General features: G+C 36.8%; 1 protein-coding gene across 7 annotated transcripts in view; it reads right to left on the bottom strand.

Moving 5' to 3' along the window:
* Positions 1 to 12,872, bottom strand: part of LOC111569679 (kelch-like protein 29) — a 339,950-nt gene that overhangs the window by 198,918 nt on the left and 128,160 nt on the right. The gene's annotated exons all lie outside the window — the stretch shown is intronic.

Genomic DNA, 12,872 nt, shown 5'->3' with positions numbered 1-12,872 from the left:
GTTTATAACAGATTACCAACTTAAAATGGACAACCAGTAGTGTAATCCACCAGATGAATCAAATTTAGTAATCATAATCTAATTGCTTTCAATTACTTTTGGATTGCTTTGTCTCCAGACTCGGTAAAATATTATGTTGAACAGACAATTTATTCCATTCCAATTTGCAGGCTAATTTGAATAGGGATATTATCCTCCTCTTCAAACATTATCAACTGTTATTTCCCAGAAGTATCTAATCTGATTATGGTTGCAATAAAGTTGGCAGTGCTGTTATTAGAGCAGAATTAAGACGGAATGCACACTGTGTGGCCTTTGTTGTTTTCTCGCACGATGATTCATGGTTTGGGCAGTTTTGAGGCAGAAAGGGTTTGAAAATGTAGGTTGGGGATTACAAGAGACTTGAAGTTGTAGCTGATGTAGCACCTGATCTTACCCACAACATAACGCATCATGGGGCTGCGCAATTAATCTCGATCACGGATTTGGCAGAAAAGAAACCGTTCTGCTGCAACATTGATGTCTAAGATGGAAAACTTCATTTCATAACAAATAAAATTCCTAATTAACAACCAGCCACCAGAGAGTGATCGAGATGTTTCATATTTGGGGAGCCGCCATGCTGTTGCACCTCTGAAGTCTGTGCAAAATATTTTGTGGATATCGTGGCTGCGGTCCAGAGTAAGTAGAGTGATGCACAACAGAGAGCAGACTGGCAAAATAGCAAAATCTGGTGATGAGCCAGTCCCTCCAAATGGATGATCAGCCGCTGGTTGGTTGTATTTTAGGTTTAGTGCAACAATAAATGCAAAAGGTGCAGAGATTTGTGTCTGTGCTGCACAGTGATACAACTAACTGGTTCAAACAAACCTGAAAAACACCACAAATTGCAGCACAAAGTGAAAGCAGCTGTGTTTCTCTAATTTCCGGTAAAAGGTTTTAGACTAATTTTACTTTACATTTTGGTTCTGGGAAATGCTCTGCAAATAAAGACCAGACTTGTGTTGATGCAAGTACATTTAGCAAATGTGCATGAAACAATATTTTGTCCCTAAAATCAAGAGATAACAGTGAAAAATAATTGTGATCTCAATATTGGTCCAATAAATCTGGATTTTCCTTTTTGGCCACAATCATGCAGCATAATAATTACAGTGATGCTAATACTGATATTTGCTGTTCTTGCATCTGTTCTTGGACTGATGGGATGTTTTGCGTCTCCGTGCAATTATACATAATTAAACATAATCCAGATTTATCTTTTCCAATTGCACTGCAGTTTATAAGGTATTTTTATTATCACAACTTCCAGAAAAGTGGATCAATGGTCATTTCTGCTGCTTCAGAGCAACAAGTTTCTGGGTTTTAACTTTTATCTGCATTAGTCCACACAGGTGGGAAAAAAAAAGATGCTTTTATTTGTGAACATAAGTCTAGGGTTTACTTTAGAAAGGGCAATCTGATGCTGTGAGCTGCAAATCCCGGCAATGTTCAACAGAGGAGTCAGTTAAGAATGAATGAGTGTTTCTGTTAGCTTTACAAATGCTCTTAGGTAGATGTTAAGAAGTTCCTCCAAATTACAATAAAGAAAAGAAATAACCGCAGTTTGGCCATATTTATTGCGCCATGGATGAGGCTCAGACAAACCTTCCACCGAGACCCAGTGACCCAACAACACCAGCTGGGTGAAAATATATAATTATGGGACTTTCTGTAACATAGCTGACAGGTATCATAGGTGACATTTTTGCTGTTTTCAGGCCTAAAATCAACATGGTCACCTATAACCAAACACCACATGGCATTTTTACTGAAAGATTCTTCTAAATATTATATACACAACTGAGTAAAATTTAAATTCAAAGTTATTTCTAAAGATATTGTAGTAAACCTGTTGACTACTTTATATTAAATAAGTCAGAAAGCCTTGGAGTCTGGCCAGACTTTTCTTCAGGAGGAAATGACATCATGTGGAGCAGGTCATGTGATCTGGAATTAACACACTTCCTTGAGAGGTGTTTTTGTAACGGGGAAATTAGTTGAAAGTGATTTCTCAGACACAGATAGAATTTATTGTTTTCCATATAGAATGTGATATATTGCCAAAAAAGAAATATGTCATGATTATCTCAACTTAATAAAAAGAACACAATCAAAACAATTTTAGAATATGTTCATTTTATTATTGTTCAGCTAATTAGAAGGTGGTTGTTATTAAATTTGGATGGTTATTTAGTTGACATTTTAGTGATATCCAGTCAGTTTTTATTAATAAGATTGTTTCCATAATAAATAATGATGGAATTTGTAAAGACATGATCATAATGAACATAAAAAAACGTGTTTTGTTTTTTTTTACTTTTAATAAAAATGTATGCAAGATATATCCCATGGATTTCAAAAATCCCTCAAAGTCTGTTTTCTCTGTTTGCCTGACTGGCTTTCTGTTACAATACTGTCTTCCTGAGTATCTTTTTTGTTTGTTTGTTTTTTCTTTTGTCTGTCAAACCACTTTGTAAACTCAAATTTTTAAGATATGCTGTATATATATGTATATATATTGACACTTTAATAGAGGCAATTTCAAATTATTTTTAGCTGCAATACATCTCATGAATGTGTGGGTGTTTTAAATTATGTTCTTTTTTTCCTTCTGTTATGACATTCCTCGTGAAACGCCCTCTGATTTTGCCTGCACTATGGTTGTATGTACAGCTAAATGACAATAAAGGTTGATTTGATTTAATCTGATTAGCAAGTAGGTTTTCACATACTAGGAATTTGAATTAGTGCATAACCATAACTGCATAACACTTTCAACTAGGCATCTAATCAGCGAGAAATTTATTCTATAGCATGACAACAGCCCCAAAAATGCAGCCACAGTCCTAAACAATCATCAGCAACAGTAGTTTTGTACACAAAGTTAAATTCCTCTACAGTCACTGAGTTTGCCCATCTCTAGTGGAAAAAAAAACCCTGATGGTATCACTGAGAGTCTCCAATCACCAATCAATAACTATTAAGTCTCCTCCTGTATTGTCTGCAGATGTTGCTATCCAGTAACAAATCCAGACACACTGCTGGATAAAACACTCCCCCCCTTAAAGCAGCAGTTTTGGGGGGTAAAGTGCAGCACAACTTTTCTTCAGTTTTCACTCCTTGGAAATAAGTCACCTTGACGAGCTGCACAGGAGTTACCAAAATCCCCACTAATAAGGTTTGACCAGATAAATGCCCTATCAGCTAAATCTTTCATTTGAACTTACATCTTAACTTCTTGTCACCTGGATTTCTTATTTGACACCTGGTTTAAAGCTTCTTAAATTCCCTACAGACTGCTGGTTGTGGCAGTGCCTGAGCAATTTTTTTTTTAATAAAAATTCATTTCAAATGCAGATTTAAGCCCATCAAAGTCTTGTTACAGTTTTTATTGATTAATGCTATTACCCCCATCCTGTGTGCACTAATAGTGATTTTATTCATGAGTTTTCTATTCTTTTATCATCTATGGCCACTCGTTCAAATGAAATATTGATTCTAGGGGATTTTAAAATTCATATCTGCCGCCCTTTGAAAATCTATGGTTGCTGAGTTTTTATGCCTTACAGATTGTTTTGGTCTCTTTCGATCAGTTTCTGGTCCTACACACAGGAAAAGTCAAACATAGACCTTCCATTACCATAATTCCTTTGTGCATGTCGGTTTCTCATTATAATACTGTACGTTCTTGACCTTAACATTTAAATTAGTGAATTGTTTACATCTCAGTTTGAATGCACTGTGCTTCAACTTCAGTTGTTACATGTACTATAAAGAAAACCACGACTCGACTTACTTTGATAACTGAAGTGCATTTAGTTCATAATGCATTCCTGTTTTTGCTGGATTAGTATTTTAATTGCTGTCATTTTTAATTTGAATAGATATTTTTCACATTATTGCATTTATACTTTGATTTTCCAGACAATTTCTCCCAATACTGTTCATTTCTGATAATCATGTGTACTTTACTACACTTTACCACTATTTATTCTAGGAGTGATTTGGTGGGAAAAATGTGATTTTAAGACACATAGCGGCAACAACATATAATATACAAACAATATTTAGCTCTCCTTTTGTGATCCACATCAACATTAAACTGCTTTTGTTGATAAATTTAGGATTAAATCAACTTTTAATGCTATTTCAGATAAAGAGCTGCTCTCAGCTCAACATGCTACTAAACACTTAACATTGCAGGACCATAAAAAAGTACATGTAAACTTGTGACTAAACTCTGTAAAGATGAAAGGAAAACATTTTCATGGTGATACAGTGGTTGTGGTTATAGCAGAGGGCAACTTGGCAGGGTGATGATGCGTGGAGCACCTAATGAGAAACACTGAGCTCCCAGTAATTTGTTAGCCCGAGTTAAGGTCAAACCGCAAATGCTGCATGATTGAGTCACCCCCAAAGTCCCTATTAGAATTTGCATTTAAAATATATCTATTATTTATGTTGGTATTATTAAAACGGATGGCTTTAGATCCCCAGAGCACAGAGCACAGGGAAGGCCCACAGCAGCTGGACCACAATCCCGGGGACCGACAATCGAATAATGGAGGGAAAGAAATGGAAGAATAATGAGAGGCAGATAAAAAGTTGTCTGGAGTCCAAGAAAAGCATCTGTCATAATGAGGACCTTCTTAGATTTTAAAAAAAGGAAAAATAATGACTTCAAGCACAGTGTAACCTTTGAAATGTTCTTTCTGTTCGAGTAAACAAGATTCATTACAGATGTTGGATGGTAAATATATAAAAATACAGGGATCAGAGGTGGCCAGCAACCCTTCCCCAGTGGTTATGCCAGTTGTTTAAATAAACATTCTTAATGTAAACAATGTATTTTGTTTAAAATATGCAACATAGTTAAAAATATGAGTAACATACGAAGCGGAATTATTCTTTAGGGGGGAAATGCTGCTGTTGCATTCCTAAACAGCTTTACTATGGCGTCTCTACAGAATGTGAGTGGGTGTTTGGTAACCAGTGGGCATTTTACAACCAGTAACCTTAACCCTAAAGACGTTTAACAGTTTACAAATACCCACTGAGGTTACAGTCAATCACATGTAACTAATTTTGAACATCTGGTAGTGAGTCCAAGCCAGTAACATCTTAAGTTGTGGAGTGCATACTTGTGATTTCTAACCAAACTCATGTAATGATTGTGAAATGCTCAATAGCAACTTGCTACTGTTCACATGTAACCATTTTTTAACATCTGCCCGTGACTTTCATCTAATCTCGAGTAACTGTCTTATATACCTACTGAAAATTTGAAGCCAATAACTGGTAATGTTTGTAGATCGCACACTCATTATTTCCAGCCAATCACCTGTACTGGTTGTGTAACACTAACTGGCAACTTTTGGCCAATCAGGTGTTACCATTTTTTGATTATCCACTGGTGATATCCAACCAATAAATTGTGGCAGTTGTGGAACGTCAAGTGGGGATTTCCAGCCAATAACATAAAACCATTTTTGACATCTACCCATGATTCCAGCCAATCGCATGTAACCACTTTTGACATCCACGGGTAATTTCAAGCCAATAACAAATAATGGTTGTATAATGCGTAATTGTGACTTCTAGCCAATCACGTGTGCCCAATTTCAAACATCCACTGGTGATTTCAAGCCAATAATGAGTAATGGTTGTGGAACGCCCACTGGTGACTTCCAGTCAACTGCACATAACAACTGTGGAATCACTACTTGTGATTTCCAGACAACACCTAACAGTCTTTGAACGCCCGCTGCTGATTACTAGTCAACCACATGTAACCATTTTGGAACCCCCACTGATTGCACCACCCTCATTTTGACTGTTGTACATCCAATCTTGCTCAGCAGAAACCTCCACTTGCTCCCGTGGCTCAATAAAAACACTGTTAAATCAGCGCAGCAGTGAAGCCAAGTGCTGACTGAACATTTGCACAAGGCCACGCAACTGTAACCAATCAGCATCCTCCAGTCTGATGCAAAAAGGGCAATTATTTTACCACCCCAAGCAGAATCAATCAGCAGTTGTGTAGAGATGCTTGTTGTTATTGACAATGACAAATGCGAGGACCCCAGACTCATTCACTGAAAGTACACGACATTGGCCCAGATCAACAGGACGTGCTAATCAAACAGCAGGTCCAAGCATGAGTAAGGCTTCTAGTTGATGCAGCAAAAAGAGCTGGACGCAGTCATGCAAGTGACTTTAAAACAGTGGGGACAGATCAAACATGGATGGACAGGAACATGAAACATATATCTGAGATGATAATAGTAACCTGAGTACCTATTAGAGCGCATTCAATTTGCAGCAGATCAGCATGTTATGCATAATATTCTACTAATTTAGTACATTTTCTACTCAAGATTGTTCCTAAAAACATTTAATTGTCATGCATCATTAAATTATGCCTGCACATATAATTGTAAAACATTATTTTTTCAGCAAAATCATTTTAAATGAAATCTTAATAATAACCACTAAAATAAAAGTCTGGTTTATGAAAATGTTAAAGTAGTCAAAAATGTTTGTTTGTACGGAAGAAACAGAGGGTCCTTTTTTAAAGCAGTTGTTGGCATCAAACATTTAGGCAACTGATAAATGGGCTGCATATATCTGCACTTGCTTCAGACATTGCACTAAATGATATTAATATTTAGCCCATATAATTAATTAGGAGGTTAGGCTTACTTATGGAGCTAACAGAGCATACTGCAACAGAACTGAACAGATGTTTGCTACAAACATTTACACTACCGGTCAAAAGTTTTAGAACAGCCAGTCAGTCAAGTTTTTTATTGAAATTCAAGTTGTTCAAGTCCAATGAGTAGCTTCAAACGATACAAAAGGAAGAGGTGAACTTCCAGAGGTTAAAAAAGGTAAGATTACCCAAAATCGAAAAATAATGTACATTTCAGAAATATACATTTTTCGGGGAACAAGAAATGGGTTAACAACTTAAAGCTGTCCTGGAAAAATTGGGGTGTTGTAAAACTTTTGACCGGTAGTGTATATATAATATTAAATCAATTTGTTTATTTTTTATTAATTTCTTTACGTTTTCAGGCTTTTTTTCTTGTTTGCTAGTTTTCCCAGACAAAGTGAGTACACATGGGAACTGGACAACACAATGGCAGCTCTACAGCTCATAAATTCTTTTCTTCTTTTACCTCCAAACAACAGCCCACTACTTCAGGTGATTTTTCATGTTTGTTGTGCCACACTGGTAGGCCAGTTTCAAATTACATAATTGGTCCGATACCTTTGTCATGCTATCAATCAGTTTAAAGTTTTCCCACACAGCTGAAGTCTTCAGCATTTTACCTTCTCTTTAACTACGAAGGTGAACTGAAGCGTTCACTGCTAGTGAGATGGATGTCAGGCAGCCAAGACGAGATGTGTTTTAGTGGTGCAATTAAAAAGTAAAACTTAAAAAAACAACATACTAAACATAACAATTTTCCCAAAACCAAACAAAAAAAATGTCAACCACATGACTGCTTTACAAAACAATTCAGGGAATTTCCAAAGTCAATAAGATTCAACTTGGGAGGCGTGAATGTCTGCACGAAATTTAATGGCAAGCCATCCGTTAGCTGGGGAGATGTTTCAGTCGGAGCCACAGCAGTGGCTTGACTTACAGGCACAGAGCCACACACAATAAAAGCAAAGTTATTTTCCCTGTTCAATGCCCTGGGTGTTTTTCAATGGAAACACTGAAGTTAAACAAAACATGGCTAAGATCCTTCCCAGATACCAGCTCAGGGGGTGAGAGCAGCACAGAGTCACTTGGCTAGTGATTTTGTTTCAAAGTATTTCCAAGAAGCCTCTCTTAAGCCTTCCTTATTGTCTCCTTTGTGCAGCCAACTGAAAACCTCAACAAGTCAGGCAAAGAATTTTCAAAGCAAAGCCTGTCAATGTCTGTTTACAGTCAAAGAAAGTGCAAGTGCTTTTAGTCCAGTTTTTTTTCTAATAAGAGTGAAAAAAGTCAATCTTTTACCACGAGTCAAGTTTCAGCTTTAAGCAGCATCCAAGGCCAATTGTGCACATACTGTATTGTGTATATTATTTTTGAGTCCATCCTCCCACCTCCTGCTCCCACACGGCCTACTTAAATTTCTTCTTGTGTCCTCAGTACAAATTCTGCTGAAAGATTTCATAAGCTCGTCACAAAAGATAACCAAAAATCAGACAAATCTGAAGAAGAAGTACTAATTGATTGTTAAAATAAAAGGAAAGCTACAATCGACTTTGGTAAAAATCTGAGGATTCAAACTAACTCACAGCTAAATAATACCACCAAAAAAATATAGAGGAAATGCAAGACAAGCAGAGCACAAATGGAAAAAAGTACCATCTGGTTGTTTCAAATGAAATAATCAAAGAACTAATTGACAATCTAACAGAAATCAGTAGAAGAAGCCAGGTCCTCCTACTTTTCTAGCATTATAACCCCAGATTTTGCTTCAAAATCTTAATTAACCCTCCTCCTCCCAAACCACTCCAGTGATGTGTGCTAAAGTTTTATCCTCCTTCGCAACCAAAACATGTCAAATAAAAACTCCAGATTGGTCTCAAAACCGGCTACCCCTCTTCTCAATCCCTCTGAGGACCTTTCAGTGTGCACTTTGAGGGACACAGCGGCCAAATTAAAGCCTTCGTCAAGTTCTCCAGATTTTTATGCATGCCAGATTTCTTAAAGAGGTTTTTAACAGTGCTGCTTGTCCTGCTACTCCAAACAGCTCTTGGTGAACTGGCTGTGTTCCTTCCTGTCGAAAGCACGCAGCAGAGCATCCACTTGACCTTACTGATTTTTAAAGAAATTATACACCCATTTCCAAATTACCATTTTTATTAAAAGTGCAAAAGAGAAGAGTGTTTACTTACAGATAATTTCATTTATGAATATTTATGATATTTTAGAGAAATTTCAATCAGGTTTCCGTTCACGCCACGGGATTTTGCTCTTAATAAAGTGACAAATAACCTTTTTAGTTCTCCTGAATTTGACACTGGATCACTCCATCCTCTTGAACCGCTTAGATAAGTGGGTTGGCATCAATGAAGCTGCCCTAGAAATGGTTTAAATCCTTTTTATCAAACAGCAGGTCCTTAAAAGTCATCTGTAACGCCTCTTTTTTATTGACCCTTTTGGCCTGAGGTGTTCCTCAAGACTCCATCTTTGGACCCTTGTTATTTTCTATATTCATTCGACTACTGGGAAACACCATAAATCAAAATTAAATCCAGCACCACTGCTATTTAAATGACACACTAAAAACCCAGTGGAGAAGGAAATTTAGTTTAGCTTTTATCCTACCTGTCAGAAATGAAGCACTACACCAACTAAAACTCAAACAATAAACAGACAATCGAAGATAATTATTTTCGGTCCACTAAAGTTCATCCTTTTTGTACAGAAACTGTTTGGATCCTTGTCTTTGAATATCAAATCTTCATCCAGAAATCTGAGCGTATTATTCAATAGTGACCTTCATTTGAAAAGCAAACTGCAAACATTTTTCAATCATGTTTTAGTCGATTACAAAACATCTCAAAGACTGCATCTTTTCTCTCTTGACCTGATCTCAAGAAGGTCATCCATGGTTTAATTGTATCTCTTATAGATTATTATAATTCACTGTATTCAGGGCTGAGCCAAGAAAAAACCTATCTCATGCCTACAGCTGGAACAAAATGCAGCTGCCCAGCTTTAAGAAATACCGGAAGATTTTATCAGCTTTGTTTTAGCTTCTCCTCACTGGTTTCCAGTCTGTTTTAGAATTGATTTTGAGATTTTATTGATCACCTTTGAAGCTCTTCATGGTTTAGCTCCCAGCTACATTGCTGAATTGTTGCTTCCCTTTGAGTCAGAGTGCAGTCGAGCATCCTCAGGCTGGACTCTGCTGGCTGATCTAGAGTCCTGACCACTGACTGTATATATACATTATACATAGAGAGATGGATAAACCTTCTGAGGTGTCCCCCTTAGGTTTTCTGAAGAGCAGTATTGAAGCTCACTACAGTGACCGTACTCTGAACTCCTGGCTAATCCAACGTGGTTAATTATGTACTTAATTATGAGTAGCTTTAAGCCACAATACAATTTAAGCAAGTGAGTTGTGTAAAAATTCACTCCATGTACAGGTAGTCACAAAATGGGAAATTAGCTACAGAGACCAAAACGGTCTTTTCTACAAGGCTGTAAACACGTTTATTTCTGCTGCAAAGTTGGACATTTTAATATAGGAGTCTATGGGAATTGGTCTATGTTGCACTCAGCCTCTAATGGCCAATTGAGGAACTACAGGCTGTTGTATTTTCCAGCCCCATAGATTACTGCTTGGTCCCGGCTTAAGAATGAATGTAAATGGGCTTTTGCAGTCAGGACCCCTCTGAACTGGAACTTCTTGTTAGACCTGCGACAACTGTTAAATAAATTCTTAAGTCCTATCTTTGCCAAAACACTCTTTGTTATTTGTTTTATTAGTAATAATTATCTCTGAAGTCATTGCTGTTGTTGTTTTTCTGTATTATTTCAATTACCTGATTATATTTGGTTCAGTCTTAAAAAGTTTTAACTATTTAAAGCACATCGGACCTTTATTTCAAAAAGTGCCGTATAAAAAAGTTAAATATCATTACCTGCTTTTTGTGGACTCATATTCGGCTGCAAAATTAGTCAATGCAGCAAAACAATAAAACAAATAACCTCATTGTCTTTGGCTGCATGTACTCGACGTTTGGAACAACCGCAGACCTTAATCCTGGAGGTGTGAGGCGAGTGCCAGACATGCTGTGGAGAGATGCATTGTTTACCTGTGCATCTACTCCGTCAGCCTCCACACTGATATCTGATATTCCACGTGACATGACTGATGCTTTAAAAGCCTGCATTCGCTATCACCTTTCGTATGGAGTTAACCTTAAGGTGGCAGCACTTTGAATGTCAACCCCTCCACATGTGGACCTTTTTAAATGCCACCTCTCTTTATTCTGCAATTGTGGAACAGGACAGACAAAGGGAAAGGGGCCAGCCACGGAGGAAAGGGAACAGAGTGTTTGCCGGATGAGGTTTTTTTCCCACCAGACAAAAACCAAATGACAGACAATCAGCTAGGCTCAGCAGGGGGTTCATTTAACACTTCAAGGGAAATATGGGTACTGAGTGTGGGTCTTTGAAGGGCGCAAGAACTGATCCCCTCATTTCACGATATGCTCAATTACATAGATGCATGAATGGCAGTCTTAAACTGAGGAGTGAAGCATTTCTGTCTAAAGCTTTGTAAAAAAGTAGCCTCTTAAAAGCAGAGGAAATACTTCTTACAAACACATTTGAATGTGGTATGTCTCAACATTTCCCAACATTAGTGCTGCATGACATTATCATACACAGCACACGTCTATAAATAAACATCACACGTGGAAAAACCTGGTGCAAATTGGAGGTGAAACTGCTAATTTAAAACCTGCTTCAGGCATGTTTAAGTCATGTAGTTTCCTCGCTAGTTCTATTTCCATATAATTGACAAGCAAATCTGAGGCAAACTTTCGAAATGCTGCTTAAATGAAAATGTGAATCAGGATTGTTTCCATTGACTGCTTTGGAGTGAATAAATTAGTTTGTGTACTGTCGACAGTAGGGGCAGTTAAGGCTACATGGCTGGAATGAACGAAGAAGACAGCAACAAAACAAATCATTTAAAAAAGCTGAAAAACAAACAATACCATTTGCCTTGGCTATCTATGAGTAGAAATACTGAGAAAAGTCTTCAGGAATTTAGTTCAGTTGGACAGTTTGTTCTTTCATGCCAGCTGGTATCAGCAATGTTTCACACTGTTCGGAGCCGAACACAAAGAAAGAAGAAGAAACAGCTGATTGGTGATGTGAAAGGTGTTTCCATCTCCCATGAAGCTCGTTAACGCTTCTTCTAAAAAGTAAAGAAACTACCTAAAGGCAAGACACTACAGACAAAAAGATATTTTTTTCCATGAACTGGTAAATGTTAAGACTTAGGGCTGTTTTACTTCCATAACTTTATTTCACTACGTTTTTGTCTTTTGGACATTTATGCAGATTAAAATAGAATTTTTATTATTGATTTGAATATTTAAACAATGAAATAAAGAAAGATTGTCCAACAAAAATCATTGTCTTAATGTAAGTAATCAACTGGGGAAGTTTCATGATGATATTTATTATGTATTTTTTACCCAAAAGAAGAAGTTTGCAGGAAAAAATTAAAAAAATTTAAAGTTTGGGATTTTACAAAACATATATATAAAGGCCAGTATCTGCAAATTAGTTATTATTTTCCTGCTTTGATGCAGAAATCTTTCCTTCAGTAGTACTAACTTACACCAAACTTTATAGTTTTATTATCAACAAAATAAAGCAAGATGCTGGATTTAGCCAATGTTCAGTTTTGTATTCTTGAATTTATGCAAATTAGTGCACATAGTTGGACAGATAATATCTAATTTGCATGTTTAAGCATGACATTTCAGTAAACTTGTAATACAGAAAACAATTTATTTAATTTAAGTAATGAACTGGGGAAGCTTTATGATGATCTTCCATATTCACCTGTGACTGCATACGCTTATCAAATTTTGCTGATAAGAAGAATCCATTTAAAATCATCAAAATGCCACTTTTCCAGTCAAAGTCTGGTTAAAAAGGCTATTTTTGGTGCAGTTTCTGAGTTTTGAGTAGGGTGAGAGCTGAGGCACAGTGGATTCAGACATCTTACACAGAAAAATAACTCCAGTTAAGAGCAAACTGACTAAATGTGAAGACTCTGTGACGACAGTGTTTC

This window comes from Amphiprion ocellaris, chromosome 12, assembly GCF_022539595.1.
Source record: "Amphiprion ocellaris isolate individual 3 ecotype Okinawa chromosome 12, ASM2253959v1, whole genome shotgun sequence".
In the NCBI taxonomy this organism is placed as follows: Eukaryota; Metazoa; Chordata; class Actinopteri; family Pomacentridae; genus Amphiprion; species Amphiprion ocellaris.
This window is presented reverse-complemented; position numbering and strand designations above follow the sequence as displayed.